This window comes from Chlorocebus sabaeus, chromosome 25 (assembly GCF_047675955.1).
Source record: "Chlorocebus sabaeus isolate Y175 chromosome 25, mChlSab1.0.hap1, whole genome shotgun sequence".
Taxonomy (NCBI): Eukaryota; Metazoa; Chordata; class Mammalia; order Primates; family Cercopithecidae; genus Chlorocebus; species Chlorocebus sabaeus.
This window is the reverse complement of record NC_132928.1, coordinates 35097138-35109245: the sequence shown is the minus strand read 5'-3', so window position 1 is coordinate 35109245 and position 12108 is coordinate 35097138.

Sequence of the window (12108 nt, the reverse complement as noted above, 5' to 3'; positions counted from 1 at the left end):
TGTGTGAATTATATCTCTAGTTGACTTATTCGCATTTTGGCTGAGCAACAAAAATCTGCCCTTGGCACAGGAAAGGACTACTCATATTTGTATAGGGGTGGATTCTCTCCAAATATAATTTGTCAATTGTCCAGTATACTGGCTAACTTGAAATTTCTGAACTCTTCCAATGGGGAAAGGGCTATAAAAGGGAAAGTGTGTTAATGAGATGAGAGTTGGAGTGTTTTTTCAGGAAAATGAGAATTCTGAGTTTTGGAGATGGTCATATCTAGGTTCATAATTTTTCCCCAGGGACAGATGTATGGAAAAATTTGATGCTAATATGAAAAGCAGTTTATCAAGGTGGAAACAGTTGTGAATTAGAAATCAGATGGCCTAAAATCATGTCACCTATTGGTTAGTCAGCCACAGAATTTGGGGCAGCTTTATTCTATTGCTATGCCTTTTTGTTTAGGTGTTTGTGTTTATTTTTTTACATGACAATTATAAGTTATAACTGGATGTAATGTTGTCTCAAGGTTATGGAATAGGAATTAGAGTGAGGGAGAAGTAAAAAGCTTTATTTCACCAGAGTCTGGTAGAAATGCAAAGTGCTCCCTGCTTCTCGTCTCCAAGAAGTTGCCAACAGGTAATGATAATGCTTAATGCTACTGAAGAGTATTTAAGTATCTGTGTTCCTTCCCTGCATAAGCATCTGTGTAAGGAAAGTGTTGTTTTTTGCCTCTGTCTAATCAATATATATCTTTGTCTGTTGAGTCAACCAGACAATACATTATTAGTAATTGGAAATAATTACATTGTAGGTTTCACCTGTCATCTATGACTAGTTCCATGTGACTAGAAAACCAGCTATAGGTGAAGCTCCCTTTGTCTTTCCCATCTTTATTTGGTCCCTTTTCATCTAGAAGAATTTTATTAAGCTGCTGGCAGACGGCAGTTACTGTGGTAGGTGCTGGAGATTCAATAATATGCAAGACAGATCTGGCCTCCCAGGGATTTTTATATTCATGTGGTCATGCACACCTCCCTTTTTTGGAGTGTCTGGTTATGTGCACACAAGTGCAAACAATTGTTACTGTCCCCACTTGTTGAGTGCTTTCCTGAAAGGCAGAGCTACTTTAAGATGATTTTCTAGGCTGACCAACTCGCTAGCCTGAACAGGTGACTTCTATTCCTTCAGCTATGATTCACAGAGGTGTGAACAAATGAAATTGAATGACAAATCTAGATAAATCTGCCATCTAAAGCTAAAATAAATGTAAAATAAGTTAAAGGCAGGGGAAATGTAATGTATACATTGATTAAACAAGTTGGATGGAGGCTGGTATAATAACGAACGTGGATTGACTACCTAAGTCTATTACAAAAAAATACTCTTAAACAAATAAACTCTGTATGTGTCATAATTATGTGCTAAGCTTAAACTTATGACTGACAAATTTCTATGAGAAACACCTTAACTGTTCAATTGCTCTAGTTAGTCAGACTTCAATCTTAAAATAATAATAGTAATTCTTCAAGATGTTTCTTTCAGAATATTTATCTAACACCAGGCAATGATAAGTAGTCATAATACCTTATTAGAATCCTAATAAAAAATCACAGCATCCCTGTTTGTTCAGAAGCCATGACTAATTCTTATGTGAATGAACACCTATGAATATACTTCTCAGATAAAGTGTTATGATAGCATTCTTTCTACTCCTTCACTTTATACATCTTATAAGACTCAGACCACTTTTTTCATTAATAGCTTTATATACAGTAGAAGCAAATACATTTCTATATCATGATATTAAAATATTGAAATACTTTAATTCATTCTAGGAAAGGGAGATTCAATGACTCCTCTTCTGCCAAATTTGCAATTCTATTTTAACATACTTAGTACGCTACATCTTTCAAGTATTATAACAGAAAATTAATCGTATTCATAAAAGAATAAAAAGTGAAAAATTTCTTGAATAGTCCCTTGAGGAATCGCCACACCATCTTCCACAATGGTTGAACTAGTTTACAGTCCCACCAACAATGTAAACGTGTTCCTATTTCTCCACATCCTCTCCAGCACCTGTTGTTTCCTGACTTTTTAATGATCGCCATTCTAACTGGTGTGAGATGGTATCCCATTGTGGTTTTGAATTGTATTTCTCTGATGGCTGGTGAAGATGAGCATTTTTTCATGTGTCTGTTGGCGGCATGAATGTCTTCTTTTGAGAAGTGTCTGTTCATATCCTTTGCTCACTTTTTGATGGGGTTGTTTGATTTTTTTTCTTGTAAATTTAAGTTATTTGTAGATTCTGGATATCAGCCCTTTGTCAGATGGGTAGATTGTAAAACTTTTCTCCCATTCTATAGGTTGCCTGTTCACTCTGATGGTATTTCTAGTTCTAGATCCTTGAGGAATCACCACACTGTCTTCTACAATGGTTGAACTAGTTTACAGTCCCACCAACAGTGTAAAAGCATTCCTATTTCTCCACATCCTCTCCAGCATCTGTTGTTTCCTGACTTTTTAATTATTGCCATTCTAACTTGTGTGAGATGGTATCTCATTGCGGTTTTGATTTGCATTTTTCTGATGGCCAGTGACGATAATTGGTATCCCAAATAAACTTCAGGGTTTATTTCCATGTGAAAAGGGGAGAATAAGTATTGGGTAGTCATTGAGGCCCTTTGTCTTAATAGTGAGTTCCTGAAACTTCCATCTTCTCTTCTCCCCGGGTTTAAATAGCAGAGATCCACAAGCTAAATAGAGAAATAGAGATTGAGACAAAATGGAGAGATAGACAGACGTAAATAGATACGTTGTAATTTAGAGATGCACACCCAATCTCAGATTGATAGAGGTAAAAATTGGCTTACTCATTATTTGGACTTTGGATGAAAATTGCATGTCTATCCTGAAAATGTTTTACCTCAGGCCTTCTCTCGCCCGAGTTTGGACTAGTAAACTCAAAGTTCATGTAGAGACAAAGATAGAAAGAACATGAGGAACAAAAATATGAAGGTTGGAACATGAGTGCCTAGACATGTATCTAATTAGTATTCCAAAGGGAGTAAATAGAGAGAATGGTTAGAGCCAGTATTTTCAGTTACATACTAGTACATTTCCCAAAGTAGAATGTCATAATTACTCAGATGAAGATCCCTCAAAAATCAACAACATAAAAAATATAAAAATCCTGCACTTATTTTTTTCTAACTGCAGAACACACACATAAGTGAACATAAGCACAAACATATGCACACGATAAAGGAAGAATATATTATCAGAAAGCTAGAAAAAACATTTTAACTAATAGAAATTAACATCCAAAAATTAGATAACTTCTCACCAACAAAAATGAAAGCCCCAAAAATGTTCAATACCATAAAATTTCTGATAAAGTTACTGTCAGCATCTATATAATCAACAAAAGTAACTTTGAAGGATGAGAACAAGTAAAGATATTTTTAAATAAAAAAGATGCATTTTGTCCAAAAATACAGGTTCTAATAGAAATTCTAGAGGTCTTATTTTCAGAAGAAAAGTTATCTCAAGAGAGATTCCTCTGAGATGCAAAAAGGAAAAGCCAGTAAAGAAAATGTGAATAAGCTAAATAGATATTGCACATTCAAAACAATTTTGATTAAAAGCCTGTAATTCCAGAGGTGATATAAAATGAAACTAATGGAGAAACAATTAAATAACAACATTAAATATAGAAGTGGGAAGCAATGGTATGAAGACGAGCACACCAAGTTTCTTTAATTATTCAAATATATGATTAACTGCAGAGTTTCAAAACTACCACCACAAAAGTTAACTTTTATGTAATATAATGCAGTATTTAACTCCTGCAATAATAGATGGACAAACAGAAATAATAAAAAAAATCACTCCAAAAAATGTGAAAAATGAGAAATAAATTCCAGAGAAAATCTAAATATAATGTTCAAAATAGGGGACTTGGCTTACTGTACACTCTGTCCCCTGGATTCAGCAGTTCTTGAGCATCAGCCTCCTGGGTAGCTGAGGCACAAGACACAGGTATGTACCACCATGCCCAGCTAAGTTTTATATTTTTAGTAGAGACAGGGTTTCACTGTGTTGGCCAGGCTGGTCTTAAATACTTAGACTCAAATAATCCACATATTTTCTAGTTTATATAAGTGTAATTTTTATTGAAAGTTTCAAAGATAATTTGTTAGTTTATTTATCATAAGGTTTTATTTGATTATACATATTGACAACCTGATTACCTGAAATAAACACTTCAATTTTTAAAATTCTGATTATTTTTTCTTAGTTATTTATTTTTTGTACTATTTTTGCATCCCTTGTTTTATTGTAGTATCTATTTCATTAGCTCACTCAGAATCATCCATGAAAATAATATCTAGGGCACTGAAATGCCATCAATTATTTTTATTATAGCCTCCTGCATACTTTCTAGCTTAGCTCAACATTGTTTCTCAACCTCATACTATTGACAGTTTTGGAACGGATAATTTTTGTGGGAGCCATTCCGAACATTGTGGGATGATCATCCATATCTCTGGCCTGTATCTACTAGATGCCAGTAGCAACACCTTCAGTTCTTATTCTCTCCAAAGCTTTCAGTGCCTGGAAAGAGGAGGTTAGGAATTGAGAATCATTCGTGGTTGTATGAAATTCTCCGTTCTGCATAATAGCCGGTCTCCAATCGGGCTCCCAATGATTCCTGTCTTCTGCTGTTCACATCTTTGTTTAATTCTCTCCCATATTGTACCACAGTTATTTGTGACCAATAGCGTTTGGCAGAAGTGATGGTAGGTCTACTACCAGGTATGAAAAGAAAACTTTCATTTGGATTCTCTCTATTTCCCTTTCTTGGAGCTGTTGCTCTAAGAGAAGCAAGTTGCCACGTTGTAAGCAGCCCTATGGAAAGGCTCACATGATGAAATCAGAAGACTCAGCCAAAATTCAATGAGGAACTGAGGACACCAACCACTGCGGAAGTGAACAAAGAAGCAGATTCTCCAGTCCCAGAAGAACCTTGAGATGACTGTAGACAAGGCAGCTTAACTCCCACCTTGTAACAGACTCTGAGTCAGAATCATTCAACTAAGCTGCTCCCCAATTTCTAATCCACAGTAACAATGATATAATAAACACCTGCCATTTAAAATTGTTAAGTAGTGGGATAATTGCTAAGTAGTGGGATATTTCGTTGCACAGTAGTAGATAACTAATATTAGCAACATCCCTAATTCGCAGAGGCATAGTTTTTCAGATGTCTGTGCCTTTACTCAGTTTACTGCTTTAATGTCTTACGTTCTATTTCTGTCTGTAGTTATTCAAGCTATTCTTCAAGATCAAGATTTAATGACAATTTTTCCATGAAGACTACACCCCATGAAGAAGCCTGTTTAAACTTCTGTTACATAACATCACAGATATATTGTTATTTTAATATATTTGGTTGTTATTTTTACGCATATCTGTCTTCACACAGACCCAATTGGTAAATGTGTAAGAATTATAAATTAGTATATTGTGGAAAATTACATAAAGGAAAACATATAGTAATCTCAAATTCTGAAAACAAAGCAATGGCTCTGCCAGAAAATATAAATCACTTTATAATCACAACATTCTATTTTAAATGTAAATACAAGTAATAAGTCAGTAGCTTGAGTCAGTAGTAAAACCAGAATAGCATAATTACAACATTCTATTTTAAATGTAAACACAAGTAATAAGTCAGTAGCTTGAGTCAGTATAAAACCAGAATAGCAGTTCACAGGTACACAAGCAAGTACTGAACCTAGATTGGAATCTCATTGCAGGCAGCCACTTCTCAGATGTGTGGGCTTGGAAGATGCATTTAGATTTTAGTGATAACAATAAACAACCCTACAGGGGTAGTACATTGCTTGGGATAGTAGGTGTTGCTCAACAAATTTAGTTTGCTTTCCCTGGAGTCTTTTTATTAAATCATATTATATACTTAACATTGTTCTTAAAATATCCTTGGCTGAATGCAGGGGTTCATGCCTGTAATCCCAGCACTTTGGGAGGCCAAGGCAGGTGCATCACGAGGCCAAAATTTCCAGACCAGCCTGGCCAACATGGTGAAACCCTATCTCTACTAAAAATACAAAAATTAGTAGGGCGTGATGATGGGTGCCTGTAATCCCAGCTACTGGGGAGACTGGGGCAGGAGAATAGCTTGAAACTGGAAAGTAGAGGTTGCAGTGAGCTGAGATCATGCCACTGCACCCTAGCCTGGGCAACAAGAGCGAAACTCATTTAAAAAAAAAAAAATGAAATAAAGTTCCTAACACTGAACTTTTTGCTATGCATTTGTATTTGTTTGCTCCCAATGTAAAACAGTCTCACTTTCTCTGCCTAGTTCTAACAATTTGCAATGTTCCAAGTATTAATTTTTACAGTTATTTCAGCCTGCATATTGTTAGCTATTCTCTGAAAGTCTAAGATCCTTGTAGACCCTTTAACATAATGTAAAGCATATTTTGGTCTTGCGTTGTTCTCCTTTTCAACTACGCTTTAAGTTCTTGTCAAGTTGTTTTATAATGCTTTGCTCTTATTCTCACCCAATAAAATGCCATTCAGCACAAAATATATAATCAATACATATAAACATTCAGTAATTTCTGTTTTTTATGGTGTATGTACCTGTAAGAGGTAAGCAAGAACGGACCCTGATCATATACTTCTTTTCTTGGATCAAATACTTGATAACTCAAAAGTAAATATTTGACCAAAAAAATCATTTTACCAGAAGAATAGTATTTATGGCTCTTTTTATTTTACATGAAATAGATTTTACTAGATTTTCTGTTGATGGTAATATATAAGCAAGAATCTAAATGTATCATTTTCTAACCATGGTAAATGTAATGTTATTCTCACTCCATACTTCAAGATTAGAATGACATTTTCAACATTCAAAGGTCAGATACATTTGGTCACTGGTGTTATTTTAAAACATCTTCAAGGGTGCCATCTTTAAAATTTGTTCGCTTTTGCCTTAATCAAAATATTCAATATTTTTCTAAAAGCAACTTCATGTAATAGCACCAGATATAGAGCCATTCACATTGTTAAGCTCGGTGTGGTGATATTTAACACAATCTATTAAGCTCAAACAGTTTCAGAGCTTTTGTCAGAAAAAAAAATTTATATTAATCTATCTCATTACCAGGTGATTCAAAAGTTCAATTAATTCCCCTTCAAAAATGCCACTTTACTTTAGAAAGCCTTTCATCTTCTGGGACCCAATTCAGAAGCTACTTCCACCTAATCTTCACTGATTTCCCAGTTTAATAACGAACAATTTTGTCTCTGGATGCCTAGTGTAATTAGGTCTAAATTTGAGTGTTTTCCACATTTATCTTCACAAAAGTTGTTGCTGTTTATATATCCCAGCTCTCTACACTTTAACTTATACGCTTTTGTGCTTTTGTATGTGTTTTTATATGTAAAAGAAAGTTTTAATTATGCAGTATCTAATTATTATAGACTGAAAGGATTTTGAAGTTTATTTTATTATTGACAGAAGATTCACTAATGTATTTTGTATTATTTGCATTGTATTACATTTTACAGTAAGTCTAGAAGACATTTAAGAATAGGAATTGAAATATGAAAATATCTGCATAATATTCACGTTAATAAAGTTTACTTAAAATAGATATTAACAAATACAAATTTTGTACATAGATTCAGTGGATTTAAAGGAAATTTTTATTTATATATTTATGATTTATAAAATAATTATACATGTTTATGGGGTACTACGTAATGTTTTTTGCTTGTTTGTTTGTTTTTGAGATGGAATTTCACTCTTGTTGCCCAGGCTGGAGTGCAATGGCACGATCTCGGCTCACTGCAACCTCTGCCTCCTGAGTTCAAGCGATTCTTCTGCCTCAGCCTCCCCTGTAGCTGGGATTTTAGGCATGCGCCACCACCCCCGGCTAATTTTGTATTTTTCGTAGAGATGAGGTTTCTCCATGTTGGTTGGGCTGGTCTCAAACTCCTGATCTCAGGTGATCCACCCATCTCGGCCTCCCAAAATGCTGGGATTACAGGAGTGAGACACCACGCTTGGCCTATGCTGTTTTAATACATGTAAACATAGTATAATAATCAAATCAAGGTAATTATCATATTCATTTATTTAAACAATCATCACTTCTTTCTGGTGACAACGTACAACTTGTTCTCTTCTAGTTATCTTGAAATATGAACAACATTATTATTTGCTAAAGTCACCCTACTGTGTAGTAAAACACTAACATTTATTCTTTCTGGCTGTAACTTTGTGCTAATTGACTAACCTCTCTCAGTCTTCCTAATCCCTCCCCTCACTCTGGTAACAACCACGCTAGTCTCTACTTCAATGAAATCAACATTTTTACATTCCACATATGACTGAGATATGTGGTGTTTGTGTTTCTATGCCTGGATTATTTCAATTACCATAGTGTCTTCCAAGTTCATCCATGTTGCTGCAAATGATAGAATTCCATTCTTTTTTACGGTTGACTAGTATTCCATAGTGTGTGTATGTGCGTATACTTTTATTTATTCATTCATCTGTTGATGGACACTTAGGTTGATTCCACATCTTGGGTAACGTGAATAGCACTGCAAAAAACATGGGTGTCCAATGTGTCTTTGAATACTTATTTCATTACCTTTGAATATATCCTCAGTAATGGAATTTTTATGTCATAAGTAGTTCTGTTTTTAATGTTTGGAGGAAACTCCACAACATTTTCCATAGTGGCTGTACTAATTTACATTATCACCAAAAGAGTATAAGGGTTCCTCTTCTCTGTATCCTCCCCAGCCTTTTTTTTTTTTTTTTTTGTCTTTATAATAACCATTCTAACTGGGGTGAAGTGATATCTCATTGTGGTTTTGATTTGCATTTTTCTGATGATTAATGACGTTGAGCACTTTTTCATATACCTGCTGGCCATTGGTATATCTCCTTTTGAGAAATGTCTACTCAAATCTAATCTATCTTGTCAGATTGTTTTTTGCTATTGAGTTGTTTGAGTTCCTTATATATTCTGGGGGTAAAATAACCTTGTAAAATCTAGCCACTCAAAAAAAAAAAAAAGTAATTTCCTTGAGATAGTATCCAAATATCTAAAACTCAAACTCATTGTTAAAAAAATTATTACTATAAATCATGAAAATTTTCATTGTTCTCTGGAGTATATAATGCACAATGTTTCGATGCCTCACTTATTTCAATATAATGCACAGTAGTCTGGAATTTTGTCAACTAAGATGATATAAAATTAACACGTATATTATTTTCTGAGTTATCCAGCTCTGCATTTAACTTATTACTGTGTGTTTTTTAAAATGTCTCCTTTAAAAGACAAGTTATCTGGGATTTTAATTCTCTTCTTCTCTATTTTAAGGCCTCTCTGTATTAAAATAAAAGATTTAGAAAGTTATTCTAAAAGAAATTGGATGAAACTGTAGTAAAGAAATATGTTCTAAAAAGCAATGGAGAAACCACAAAGAAATGAAGTGACTATCTGGTGAAAGAAGCAGCAAATAAAAAAGGGCGAATTTAGATAGCAACTGTTGCAAGGAAGTGGGTTATGGGGGATGCCTCTACAGCATGCTGCTTTTGTTAGTTCTCCCACTCCTGTAGTTTATGTGGCTTACTCAGAGGGTTGACAAAAGAGGTAACAGACTGTAAGTGGTGATGTAGGAGGTCCAATGTGCAAACGTGAGTGCAAAATAGGAGGTAAAAGCAGGAAGTGTGCAGAGAAAAACTGCCAGTTAATTTGAAGCTGAGTTAAAAGGAAAATGTTATCTCTTTCCAACATTTGACTTATACCAAAGTGGAGTTCAACAAATGCCAGAGTGCTTAACATAGAACTGAATACATCTCCAGTAGTGACCTTTTCCAGGAATAACCTATCAGGTGTTGTGTAGATGCAATAAACTCATTAATTGTATTTTCTGAGAATTTCTGTTTTTAAATGCAATCTTTCTCCTGACACTTTAATATGATCAAAATAATGTCTCTATTAATTAAACATGTTAACATATCTTTGTGGCACAAATACTTGTTTGGCATTTTAACTATCTGCATTAGTAATGGAATGGGGAATTTTGTCTCTACTTCATAAAATATCAAGGAAACCAGTCATTAAAACATGAATGCATTACAGGTAGTATGTTTATTAGAGTGAAATTAACATACTATTCTTCAAAATTTTTGTCTTATAGTTTCTAATTTTATAGTATATTCACAGTTATATATGTTATAAACAAATTTAGCCTCTTTGAATATGGTTGTAAAAACAGTAAAAGCTAAGCAATAACTAAACAAGGAATTGAGGATGACAATGATAACCAGAGCAAAGTGCCTGAATTTCATGTGTGGCTCCTGGCAGATCCTAAGGATATTGTTAGGGAATGTTATTTTATTTTTTTAGAAGGACAATTTTACTTGCTGCTACTTGGCAGCAAGTACATTTTCTGGAAAGATTCCAAGGATAGAAAACAACAATGACAAATTATCTTGGACAAAAATAAGTGATACCTATTAATATATTAGATTTTCATAATTCTAAGAACAACCAACATACACAAAGAGTAAAAGAAAGCAAATTAATGGGAAGAAAAAACATTGAGTATCAATTAGCTGAAAAATAAATTAAAATTTTTTAGAAAAAAAATTGAGTTGATAATGAGAAATAATATGCTAACCCAGTAAACAATGAACATTTCTTTAATGTGTATTTAGAAAGTATATTGCTTTCAACATATTCGGATCCTAAGGATTTAAAATGCAAGCAAAGTACTTATATCCGGCATTTTTTTTTTCATTTATTCACTTCTATTAGACATTCTCTGTTCCATAATTTTGCCCATAAAGTTAATATTCAAATATATAAAACTGAATTGACTCCCAATATGTCAACCCAATAAAAGCACAATTGAGACCTTCAAAAGTAAATGTTATTTAATATAAGCGAGTTTGATTCCAGACCACCAAAATAAAGTAAATCTCACAATAACACAAGTTGAACAAATTGTTTGGTTTCCTAGTGCATATAACAGCTGTGTTTACACTACACTGGATTCTATTAAAGGTAAAACATTATTATGTCTATAATATACATGCCTTAATTTAAAAATACTTTATTGCTAAAAAATGCAAAAAATCAACTAAGCCTTCAGTGAGTCATAATCTTTTTGCTGATGGAGAGTCTTGCCTCAATGTTGATGGCTGCTAACTGATCACAGTGGGAGTTGCTGAAGGTTGGAGTGGCTGTGACAATTTTTAAAACAAGACAATGAAGTGTGTCATTGACTCTTCCTTTGAAGAAAGATTTCTCTATTTAGCATAGAATACTTTTCCAAGGTACTTTAGCCACAGTAGAACTTCTATCAGAAATAAAATCAGTCTCTCAAATCTTCCTGCTACTTTCTCAAATAAGTTTGAAATATTCTAAATTCTTTGTTGCCATTTCAACAATGTTCACAGTGCCATCAGAAGTAGATTCCTTCTCAAGAAACAACTTCCTTTGCTCAGCTGTAAGAAGTAGATTCTTATTTCTTCAAGTTTTATCATGAGATTGGCGCAGTTCAGTCACATATTAAGACTCCACTTCAATTCTAAATTTCTTGCTCTTTTCACCCCATCTGCAGTGACTTCCTCCACTTAAGAGATCTTAAACCTCTTAAAGTCATCCATGAGCATTGAAATCAGCTACTTTTAAGTTCCTATTAATATTGATATTTTTACTTTCTCCCATGAATCACAAATATTTTTAATGGCATCTAGAATGGTACTTTCCAGAAAGCTTTCAGTTTACTTTGCTGAGATCCGTTAGAGAAATCATCAGTGGCAGATACAGCTTTGTGAAATGTATTTTGGTAGTAGTAAGACTTGAATGTTGAAATTACTATTTAATTCAGAGGTTGCAGCATGGATGTTTTGTTAGCAGGAATGAAAACAACATTAATCTCACTGTACATCTTCATCAGAGCAACTGGGTGACCAGATGCATTGTCAACGAGCAGTAATATTTTGAAAAGAATCTTCATTTTCTGAGCAGTAGATATCAACAGTGAGC